Below are 12,470 nucleotides of genomic sequence, written 5' to 3'. Positions count from 1 at the left end.
GGGACGGCGGGGGCGGGGCAGCGCCGCGGGGGGCGCCCGCCGGGGCCTGGGCCGGGGCGGGGCAGGCAGGGGGCGGGCGGGGCCCTGGGAGCTAGCTCGGTGACGGCTGCAGCGCGGGCCCCTCCCGTGGCCGCGGGGTGCGCGGGGGTGCGCGGGTGCGCCGGCTCCAGGCTTTGCGCTGTGCCAGATGGGCAGCTGGCCTGGCGGCCGGCCGGCACCCGGGACTGCATGGTCCGCAGGTATCCCCTCCGACCTCCCGGGCCGCGCCCCCTCGGGGCTTATGGGCGGCTCCTTAGGTGTGGAGCCCCGCGCGCCCTGCGCTCACCGTGCGACGCGCTGTCCAGCTCTCGCTCCTGCCCCTGCTCTGTCGCGCGCTCTGTCCCTTGCCCTCTAGGTGGTCGGGCTGCGCCTCCATTTCGTCCATCTCCTTGCTGGGGTTCCGTTCGTCCGAGGCTTGTCTCCTCGAACGGCCCCTTGCCGATCCGCTGGGAGCTGGGCCGATGGCGAGCGGCCAGAATGGGGGCGGCCTGTCTGGGGACAGCTGCTGGGTGGGCATTTAGGGTGCATCTAGGGTGCAGCCACGTTTCTGAAAGTCACTATTGGGAAACAGTCCAGCTCTGTTCAGGGCCCAGGTGTTGACGGCTCCTCTTTCTCCCCTACACCCCACCAGGGAAGGGCACGGCAGTCCTGGTGCTTCCGGTCCCCAGGGACAGTGTAGCCGGTTAGCGCCCTGGCTCTGGGACCACTGACCGCCGAGTCTGCCCAGGGCTGCTGGCCTCTTCAGCCAGAAGGGATTTCTGACAACTTAGGTAAGCCTTATGATTTTTGCTGATGGGGAAAGGGAAGACCAGAGAGGGAAAGTGACTTATCCAAGGTCACAAAGAGTGGCTAGCCAGTTCTCCAGCTCCCAGTCCAACGCAAAGCTCTGTTTGCATATTCACCTGCAGCCCAGGGAGAAAGGAGCCAGGGTTATTTGGGGAGAGGAAGAGGAAGATCCAAGTCGAGATGTCGTCCCAACTTCCCTTCCCTCCCCCACCTTGTGCATTAGCAGGAGACCCAGTCAATGATTGTGAAGAAGGGGTAGCAGCAATCCATGTCACCGTTTCGCAACTGAGGGGAGGAGAGCCGTGAATAAAAATCCCAACTCCAGTCTCTTCTATGATGTCTCTTTTCAAGTGGACATCAGCTCCTCCACAGCGCCTGAGCCTTGCCTTACCATGTGACCTGCAGAATGTGGGGGCCCGATGGACAGGCCACTGGCCGGCGTGTGGCTGCTTCTCGGGGCAGGGAGTGACTCAGCAACCCTCCAGGTTTAGGCAGTGGCTGGAGAGCAAGAGGCAGGCCGTACCCCACGGCAAGCTGCCCCTATCCATCTTGGTTTTCCCATCTGTAAAGGGAGCCTGTGGGGTCCTGTGGACTCTGGACCAGGGGTCACCTCGGTGACTGCATCAGGGACTCCTTCCCAGATGTGGAGGGAAAGCCATTCTCTTTCAAGGAATGTTCTCTTTTCTCTGCACTGCCAGTGGGATCCAGTTGAGTCTACACATGCCTTGTCCTTCTACCCCTCCTCTGAGTCACTGTGCCCCCTCGCCTGAAGAGGGAAGGACGGAAGAATTCTGGAATGAGGCGGGGTGGGTAGTTAGCTCGTCTTCCTCTGGACTTCCCCTCTCTCTCGGTGAAAATCCCACCCAATTATCGCATTACTGGGGACTGGGCTGTGGGAGTGGGGTGGGGGCCAATCCCAGTGCAGCAGGCTCCCACCCCCGCCCTCCCAACTGTGGGGCCCTGGGATTAGAGCTGTTATGAGGAGCCCCCAAGAGGCTGCTGGCTCCTCACACACAAAGGGCGGTGGCTGTGCCCTACCGAAGGACCAAAGGACTGGCTGTCCTGCTGTGATGGGCTCTGCGGAGAATGGAGCAGGTGGGCGCTGCCACCTCAGTCCTCCCTCCTGCCACCTCACTTGCCAGGCCCCTTCTTTCTTCCTTTTGCTGCTTTCTTCTCCCTCATTTGGTCCCTGCCCTCTGCCTACACTAGGTGGTAGGGAGGGAGAGTAAGCTGGGCACCCTGAGCTTGGGGGAGCCTCCCATGGTGCAGGGAGAGAGAGGGAGAGCTGAGAACTGCCCCGATCCCGCTCCCACGTGAAGACTCCCAGTTCTTTAGAGTTCCTTGAAAAATGTGCATCACAGCGTTCCTTTGGGAGAGCTGCAACCAGGGCAAGCTGCATGATGGCACTGGTCCGGAAGCTTCCAGAGGTGGCCCTTTCCACATGGTGATCTCGCAGGGCGCTCTTCCTTTGCCCCCATCCTGTGGTCTTTTTGAAAGCTTTGACCTCAAACAACCCATGTGAGTGCACAAAAGAGGGGGAGAAGGGATCTCCAGACAGGTGGCGGGACCTCGGAGAGAAGGCTGGAGAGTGGTGCCACCTGAGTCTGGATGGCAGGGGCCTCCAGCCCTCCACAGACCCTGTGAGACTTACATAGAGGTTACGGCATGGGGGAACGGGGGTCCCACCCCATTTTCTGGGCATGATAGAAGCTCCCTAAGTCTGTTTCCCAGAAGCCCAGGAGCATGGGGATGGGGGCCATCCCCAGGTTGGGGTAGAGAGAATGCAGGTGCAGGAGGGGGATGTTTCTATCATAATTTGAGTGAGTGGGATTCTTTCCTGCTCCCTGATGTTCAGCTGAAAATTCTGCAACCTGACTTAAGGACAGAGTCAACCTGGTGGTGTGGCATGCCTTTGCTCCACGCAGCTGCTCACCCTGGCGATGGAGTCTGGGCTCCCTCCCTGAAGGTGAAGGGGAGGATGCCTTCCTGGCAGCGCCCTCTGCTGTCACACAGAGGGAGCTTCCATGACGGACCCTTGGTCACAGGTCTAATTCAACATTCTGAAGAATTTATGGATGCCCCTGGAGAAAAGATCTTTTTTTTTTTTTTTTTTTTTTGCCTCACCATAGGTCTTCCAGAGGCCCCTTTGGGGCTGTGTTCCTTCCAGAATAGTCCTGGAGGGGAAGGAAGGTATGGTCCCAGGAGCTTTGGAGGCCCCTGCTGGGAGGTGGGGGAGGGAGGGCAAGGACCTGGTGTGGAGGAAAGAGGCCAGATGAGAGGGCACTTTGCTTTCTGAGGTAGTGAACTGTCATCTGTGGTAGCATTTGAATCCCTGCCTGGTAAGTATTAGGTAGTGGTCCTTCCTGTACTGGAGAGAAGGGAGGCAGAATTTCAGACACTAACTGCCTAATTATTCATTCACTTCCTTCTTTTCTAAAAAGTTGAGGGGAGGCAGGAAAGGCTCCGGGTAGCCAGTGGCTGGAAGCCGAGGAGCCCTGCAGCTGTCACCTCAGAGGGGCCACAAGCAGACAGGATGAAGGTCTAGGGTCAGAAGAGCGGGTGTTCTTCTTACCTCCAGGCCCATTTGGTTCTAAGCCCCTTCTGGAAGCTTCCCTGACCTGCCTGGGGGGCTGTCATTCCTGGAACACCTGCTCTTCAGGGGTGGGGTGCTTGTACTCAGAGGCAGACTTTCTGTCCATGCTCTGTCATTTTTTTCACAGTGCCCCAGGCCAAAAGAAATGCCTAAAAGTTTTGTTTAGCAAATAATTAGGTCCAAATAATGTATTAATTAGTAGCTCTTGGGAAAAGAAATGTTTATAAGTTAAAAGAAAAAATACTATTTTTGTTTCATTGTCACATAACTGCAGTTACTTACCAATGGGAAGTGTGTGCCTGCAGTCCCAGGGAGGACAGCTTACTTTCTGTTCTTCAGCAGTTTTCATTTGGTACTTGTTTTTTTTTTGTTTTTTTTTTTTTTTTTCCGGTACGCGGGCCTCTCACTGTTGTGACCTCTCCTGTTGCGGAGCACAGGCTCCGGACTCACAGGCTCAGCGGCCATGGCTCACGGGCCGGCATGTGGGATCTTCCCGGACCAGGGCACGAACCCGTGTGCCCTGCATCGGCAGATGGACTCTCAACCACTGCGCCACCAGGGAAGCCTGGTACTTGTTTTTTAATCACAGCAAAAGCCAGAAACTCAGCTTCACAAAGGAATGTGCCACCGTCCAAGCTGAAACAGAACTGCCTGGAGCCAGTAGGTGTCTGTCCTACAGAGAGGACCATATCACCACGTGTTCCTTGAACATTTAAAATATCCTGCAGTACCCCGGGAATTTGCTGTGGCACCCCAGGGTGCCTTGGCACAAAGTTTGGAAACCATGATTCTTGGGTGGGCCTGAGATGCATGGGTCATCTTGGCTTTTCTGCCTCCCCCATCCCCTTCTTTGCTGCAGGTGCACCTCTTCATGTGTCCTACCTTGTGTCTAATCCTGCTGTGTGTTCATTGGCTCTTACTATTGTCCACATCTTTCCATCTTAGTCTGTAGTTTTGTTAGTGTTCTAAGAGCCTCTCCTCTCCAGTTCAGATCCCTGGTGAAATTTTTGCCTCCTCTTGTCTCTCTGGTAGGTTCTCCTTGTAAAGGCAGGCTGTTGGATCAGATGACTTCCCCAGTGCTCTTTGAGATGGTGACAACACCACATGCTCTGGGTGCCCAGGGCTCTGCCCAGTGCTGTGGGGCCATGGTCTCACCCAGCACCCCCTAGAAACATCTGTCTCTGCATTCTGGGCAAGGAGGCTCAGTGAGGGTTATGATACAACTCTCCCTGGGTCCCCAGAGGGAGTCAAGGAAGGATTGGGGTCTCAGTCTCTCTGAGACTTGTGTATCTGGAGATAATGTGTTCCTCACAAGAATAAGTCCCTCCAAGATTTGAATACTGGTGGCAGGACTCATAATTCTGAAGGCTGTGTGGCAGGAGCCTGAAAAGCTTATGGCTGGGATGGAGAGGGCATGCAGGGAGGCATGTGTCCACAGGAGAGCAAACTTGGTCTGTGTCTGCTCATCTTTCTGAGCTGACTCCTGTGGATGAAGGGTGAGGTACCTGTTGGGCTGGCTTACCTGCCCTCTGGAGTCCCTGGAGAGAGCATTTGCAGAGGTTTGAGGAAGTCCCTTTGAGAACAAATCCATCTGTCTCAAGATACCATCCCATAGCTGGCTCTCCGCTCACATGGTTACCTCTCCTAAGTTCCCCTGAGAGTTCCATTTTGATTTTGATCAGAGGGTCTGATTTACGGAAATGACTGGAACCTTAGGTCAGCCCCTTCTTTACACAGAGAAAGTAGCCTCAGGGTGAGCAGCAGAGACTGAGAATGAATGCACCGTGGTTTCCAGATCTCGTACCCCAGGGATTCTTCACGCCTTTCAGGGCGTCTGCTCCTGGATCACCAAGCACCCAGCCTCTGGATGTCGAATGGCAAGCTATCATCAAAGGCTTGTGGGACAAATATCCCCCATAATCCAGTCTCCAGTGTGCAGCCCTACCTCATGTGTCTTTCTGTGTAAGCACCCTAACCTTCCATCCCCTCCACTTAGGACTTGGAGCGCAAGAGACATGGCTGGTCCTATTCTGGTTCCAGGTTGCATTATTCTTTTTGGTTTTTTTTTTTTTTGGCCACACCATGCAGCTTGCGGGATCTAAGTTCCCCCACCAGGGATTGAACCTGAGCCACTTCAGTGAAAGCTCCGAGTCCTAACCATTGGACCGCCAGGGAATTCCCAGGCTGCATGATCCTTGAGCCTGCTCTCCTCAGATGGACAGAGGTGGCCTGATGTTGTGGGAATTGTGGATCTCTGTGTGGGGAGCGAAGGGAGGATGGAATCCAAGAGTCATGGAAGTAGGGCTACTGAGTTTTCTAACTTCCTAAGTAGCCACGTAGTGAATTCTGCTTAAAGGAATGAATGAACTCTCTAAATGCTGGCACCACTCAGTCATAGAATCATGAGGCCCAGAGCAGCTGAATAAGTAGAGCCGTCAGATCTTGGCATCATTTGATTCTCAAAGCAGGAAGCCACAGATAGAGTCTTAGAACCATAAGAAAAAAGAATTTCAAAATCAACATCGTGGAATTTCTGGAATCCTAGACTCATCACAACAATTAGGATCTGTAGATTAATTGTCCCAGAATCTTGGCTTCCTGTGGGGCCTAGAATCCTGACTCTGAGGCCTCGCTCACCTGTAAAATGAGGGTTCTATATTATCCCAGCCATTCTTTTGGTTTTTTTAAATTTATTTTTATTTTTTTATTTATTTTTGGCTGTGTTGGGTCTCCTTTGCTGTATGAGGGCTTTCTCTAGCTGCGGAGAATGGGGGCTATTCTTCCTTGCAGTGCACGGGCTTCTCATTGTGGTGGCTACTCTTGTTGCGGAGCACGGGCCTCTAGGGTGTGTGGGCTTAAGTAGTTGTGGCTCGCGGGCTTTAGAGTTCAGGCTCAGTAGTTGTGGCACATGGGCTTAGTTGCTCCGTGGAATGTGGGATCTTCCCGGACCAGGGCTCGAACCCATGTCCCTGCATTGGCAGGTGGATTCTTCACCACTGGGCCACCAGGGAAGTCCTATCCCAGCCATTCTAATGTGCTAAGTTTTGTTGCGACAGCCTCCCCGTGGTGCCATTAGTGTTTGAGGGGCCACCTGCCAAAATTCCGCTTCTAGGACAATACTGCCACCACGTGGAGATGTTGAATGAGGTGGCATGGATGGGACACCTGGGGCCACTCCTAGGTCCCTCACCTGCAGTCAGTGCCCAGCTGGGCACAGCTGTGGGTGGAACAAGCCTCAGCACCTCCCCAGCCTTTGGCGTTCCCAAGTCTTGAGTACAGATGATCCTCCTCCTGGTAATGGCAGTGACCACAGTCCCGGCTGGTCTGCATTAGGCAAGCTGGGTGATCACTTGGTCCCAGAACCACTTGAGAAGCGGTGTTACCATCCTCAGGACATGAGTCAGAGCTGAGGCCTGGAGGACTTGAGCGCAAGATCCATGGGGCTGGCATTCAGAGGGTTAGGATTAGGGACTGGGTGCCTCCTATGCAGCATCTTTCCTGCCTCCCTGTCACCCAGGCTCACAGTCTGCAACTCCCTCTGCACTCGATTGCCCTCTACTTTGGTGCACTGAACCCTCAGCATAACCTTCGGTGCCTCCATCAGTGATGGTGGGGGAAGAATATGCACCATCGGCTGTCATCTCCCTGGGCTGAGCGAGGCTGGGGTGTTACCTTCCCACACCTCCAGGTCGTGGTCAGTGGGTCAGGAAAGGTGAGGCGTGATCATGGGAGGGAGGGGAGGGGGGCTGAGGCTGTCCAAGGTCTTCTCTGACCACTCCCTTCCCCTCTTGCTGTTCTCTGGCTCCAATGAGAGTTGACAACATGTTTCCTATGAGGCCATCAGCCTCTTGGTGGGCCTTTTCCCTACCTCCCTGCTCTGCAGAGCCTTTCTACCTAGCATCCCCACCTCCCCCTACCAGTGCAGCTCCTTCTGCCTGCTCTCAATAGGTATCCCTCCTCTTTCATGTTGTCCAGAGGGTTGTACTGGGAAATCGAGGACATCAGCGTTCTCCATATGACCTGCTGTGGGGCTTCCATCTCTCCTGCCTCAGAGGATGAAATTTCCACCAGCCCAGTTCATCCAGAAGATTCAGCAGACATTTGTTCTCGTTGTCTTCAGGCTCTTCTCTCTCTTAAATCTTCCACCTGCCCTCTAGACCAGCTCTTTCCTCTTAGTCTAGGAGATAGATGCTATTTTAAATGATATTGTTTCTTTCAATTTCTATTTCCATTATTTGTTGCTAGTACATAGAAATACCATTGATTTGAGTACATTGATCTTGTATCCTTCCTAAACTCACTTGCTAGTTCTAGTGTGGTTTTTTTCATAGATTCTGTAGGATTTTCTCCATAGACAATGGTGTTGTTTGTGAATAAAGACATTTTTACTTTTGCCTTTCAATTCCGGATGCCTTTCAGCTCTTGCTTGCCTTGTTGCGTTGGCTAGAAACTCTAAGACAATTTTGAATAAAAGTGGTCAGAGTAGATATCCTTGCTTTGTTCTTGATAATGGCGAACAGGCCCACAGTGTTTCATTTAAGTATGATGTTAATGGTAGGTTTTTCAGAGATGCCCTTTATCAGGTTGTGGAAGTTCCCTTGTGTTCCTAGTTTGCTGAAAGTTTTTATACAAATGTCATAATTTGTCAATTGATTTTTCTGCATCTATTGAGACAATTATATGGTTTTTATTTTTCAGTCTGTTATTTCACTGAGTTATATTAATTGATGTTCAAATGTCAAACCAACCTTGCATTTCTGGGATAAATCTCACTTGGTCATGATGTATTGTCCTCTTTGCATATTGTTCAACTGGATATGCTAAAACTTAATTAAGAATTTTCGCATTTATGTACATGAGGGATATTGGTCTGATATTTTCTTTTTTTTTAATAATATCTTCTTCTGATTTCGCCATCAGGATAATGCTGGCCTCATAGACTACTCATGAGTGTTCCCAAATCTAATTATCTAGAAGAATTTGTGGAATATTGCTATTATTTCTTTCTTGAATGTTTGGTAGAATTCACCAATGAAGCCTTCTGTGCCTAAAGTGTTCTCAGGAAGAAAAGTTTTCTATAGGAAGGTTTGTAACTATCCATTTAATTTCTGTAATAAATGTAGGGCTATTTTTGTTATCTATTTCTTGTTGAGTGAGCTTTGATAGTCTGTCTTTTAAGGAATTTGTTCATTTCATAGAAGTTGTTAAATTTATTGGCATATAGATGTTAATATTTTTAATATCTGTAGAGATGTAACCTTTCTAATTTTTGGTATTATTAATTTCTCTCTCTTTTTTCTTATAAGTCTGGCTAGAGTGATCTTTTCAAAGAGCCCATGGTTTGAACCTTCCTGGGATCTCTTCCTAAATTTCTGTGGGTTTTGGATTTGTTTTGCCTCCACAAATGTACAAGGCAATTCTAATAATAAATAATAAATAAATCTGTGTCCTAACTTCAGGGACTCCAATTATACAAGTATTAGGCTGCCTGAAGTTCTCCCACAACTCACTGATTCACTGTTCGTATTTTCAGCCTTTTCTTCTATGCTATGTCTTCTAGTTCACTAATATTCTTTTCTGCCATGTCTGATCTGCCATCAATCCCATCCAGTGTATGTGTCATCTCAAATATTGTAGTCTTCAACTTTAGAAGTGTGATTACCCTCCTATGTTCCTTGTCTCTACATAACCTGTTCAGTTTTTCCTCTACCTTCACAAATATGTGAAATCCCTACAGTCATTGTGTTGATGTGCTTGTCTACTATTTTTCTCATCTGTCTCATCTGTGTCTATTTCTATTGCTTGATTGCTTTTTCTCTTCATTATGGGTCATTTTTCCGCTTACTTGCAGGTCTGGTAATTTTCAATTGAGAGTCAGACATTGTGAATTTTAGCTTATTTCGCTGAATACTTTTGTATTCTTATAAAAATTCTTCAGCTTTATTCTGAATACAGTTAAGTTACTTGAAAACTTCTTCTGAGGCTTTCTTTAAAGCTTTGTTTGTCAGGACCTGAGCAGGATTTAGTCTAGGGCTAACTTTTCCCTAGCACTGAGGCAGTGTACTTCTGACGACTCCATTTGATGTCCTCTGAATTATGAGGCTTTTCCAGCCTGGCTGTTGGGAACATAAACTGTTGCTGACCTGTGTGAGCTATGGAGATTATTTCTTTGATTCTTTCAGGTGGTCCCTTCTCTGGCTTTGAGTAGTTTCATCACATGTATGTGCTGATCAGCAGTCATGGATGACTTGAGGGAGCCCTCTGCAACTCTCAAGAACACTCTCCATGCAGCTCTCTCCTCTCCAGTGCTCTGTGTTGTGAACTCAATCCAATCTGGATTCTTAGACTCCCGACTCTGTATCCTCAGCTCAGGAAGACCCCAGGCTCCTTCTGGGTCCTTCTCCCTACCTCAACGTGGACTCTCTCCCCAGACAGTCAACTGAGCAACTGTAGAGCTGACCTTGCTTGCTTTCCCTCTTTTAGGGATCACTGTCTTGCACTGTTTTCACACTCACTGTCTGTTGTTTTATGTATTTTGCCCATTTCTTTTCTTTTTTAGTCTTTGTTGCTGTTGTTTTAGATAGGAAGGTAAATCCACTCCCTGTTACTCCATGGAAGCAAAAATCCTGATGTTATTCATTCATTTAAATTTTTGTTCTGCTAGTGGGTGTGAAGTAGTAGCTCACTGTGGTTTTACTTTGCATTTTTCTAATAACATTTGTATATCTTCTTACTTTGAAGTATCTGTTTGAGTGTTTAACACACTGTTTTATTATGTTGTCTTTTTACTTTTGAGTTGTAGGTGTTCTTTATACAGGCTGGATGCAAGACCTTTGTCACATATGTATATTGTGAACATTTCTTCTCTCTGTCTGATGCTTTGCATTTTTATTATCTCAACATTGTCTTTAGATGAACAGAAGTTTTGTTTTTTTTTTTTTTTTTTTTGCGGTACACAGGCCTCTCACTGCTTTGGCCTTTCCCGTTGCGGAGCACAGGCTCCGGACGCGCAGGCTCAGCGGCCATGGCTCACGGGCCCAGCCGCTCTGCGGCATGTGGGATATTCCCAGACCGGGGCACGAACCCGTATCCCCTACATCGGCAGGCGGACGCTCAACCACTGCACCACCAGGGAAGCCCTTAGTAGCTTTTTTTTTTTTTTTGAAGTTTTTTTTTTTTTAGTTAATTTTTATTGGAGCGTAGTTGCTTTACAATGTTGTGTTTGTTTCTTCTGTACAGCAAAGTGGCATATATATAAATAAATAAATATATATATATGTCTCCACTCTTTTTTAGGTTCACTCCCCATTTAGGTCACCACAGAGCACTGAGTAGAATTCCCTGTGCTATACAGTAGGTACTCATTAGGTATCTATTTTTTTTTTAATCGCTAATGTAAAGTTTTATTTTCTTGATCCATTCTTTAATTTTAAAACAACACTTTAAAGATGATAAATTATAAAGATATTAATCAATAAAACAGTTCAGATATAAACTTTAGTTCATGCATGAGAAAACAATTGTATCTCACAGCTTGTATTCTGTTTCACTGTTTTAAATTTTAAACAAATAAATATTCAAAATGGTTGCATAGAATGAAAGAAATGAAACAACACACATTTTGTTTCTTTGTCTCTCTAATCACTGTGGTATTATTGTTTATTTAAAATCTACTGTTTAAATGTAGAAATACATAGTACCACAGGGGTTGGAGACACGAACTATGCCTAGAGCAAGCTCATGTGATTCTGAACATTTATGAATTTGCTCTTGAAGTGAACACATATAGCTGAATTTGAAGTTCTCTGAGTTAACTTTCAGGTAGATGCAATGTTTCTTAAAGAGGAAGTACTGAAAATGTGCTAATTTGAAACTTACATACATATTATTAAAATTTAGGAGTAACCATGGTCATTATTTAGAACTTAGACCAAAATATTTGGGGATGGGGGAACATTTTATCACTGATATTTTTCAGAATTGCTGGTACATGGTGATCATTAAAAGTAGACCAACTTTTATTTGCTTTAAAACTCTGTACAGACAATATTCCCCCTTATTGCCCACACCCAGGGTGGGTGGACATCCCACTGTTCATGACTCTTTAGTTATGGGACAGATTCTAGTGCAAAGGGGACGCAGAAAGAGGCTCACTTGGCTCTTCAATTTTCCCATAAGATTTTTTTCTTTTTTAGAAGATTGAACAAGATACAATCTCTCAGAATTTTCAAATCTCCAAGAGGGAGAGAGCCCTTCTGTCTGGGTTATCAGGAAATGCTTCAAGGAGGAGGTTGAATCTCCTCCTGTCCCAAACTCCACTCCAGGGCAGATCTGGTCCTCCTCCCATTATCACAGTATAAAATAATTAGGTTATCTATTTTATATATAGTAGTGTATATATGTCAATCCCAGTCTCCCAATTTATCCCACCCCCTTCTCCCCTTGCTAACCATAAGTTTGTTTTCTACCTCTGTGACTTCATTTCTCCTTTGCAAATAAGTTCATCTGTACCATTTTTCTAGATTCCACATATAAGCAATATTATATGATATTTGTTTTTCTCTTTCTGACTTATTTCACTCTGTATGTCAATCTCTAGATCCATCCGTATTGCTGCAAATGGCATTATTTCTTTCCTTTTTATGGCTGAGTACACATGTACCACATCTTCTTTATCCACTCCTCTGTTGATGGACATTTAGGTTGTTTCCATGTCCTGGCTATTGTAAAGAGTGCTGCATTATCCCGTCACGGAGCACAGGCTCCGGACGCGCAGGCTCAGCGGCCATGGCTCACGGGCCCAGCCGCTCCGCGGCATGTGGGATCTTCCTGGACCGGGGCACGAACCCATGTCCCCTGCATCGGCAGGCGGACTCTCAACCACTGCGCCACCAGGGAAGCCCCCATGCATCCTTTTGAATTATAGTTTTCTCCAGATATATGCCCAGGAGTGGAATTGCTGGATCATATGGTAGCTCTATTTTTAGCTTTTTACGGAAAGTCCATACTGTTCTCCATAGTGGCTGTACAAATTTGCATTCCCATGAACCGT

This window comes from Monodon monoceros, unplaced genomic scaffold (assembly GCF_005190385.1).
Source record: "Monodon monoceros isolate NGI ecotype Baffin Bay Population unplaced genomic scaffold, NGI_Narwhal_1 Super_Scaffold_12, whole genome shotgun sequence".
Classification (NCBI taxonomy): Eukaryota; Metazoa; Chordata; class Mammalia; order Artiodactyla; family Monodontidae; genus Monodon; species Monodon monoceros.
The sequence above is the reverse complement of the archived record's forward strand: the minus strand, read 5'-3'. Positions refer to the sequence as shown.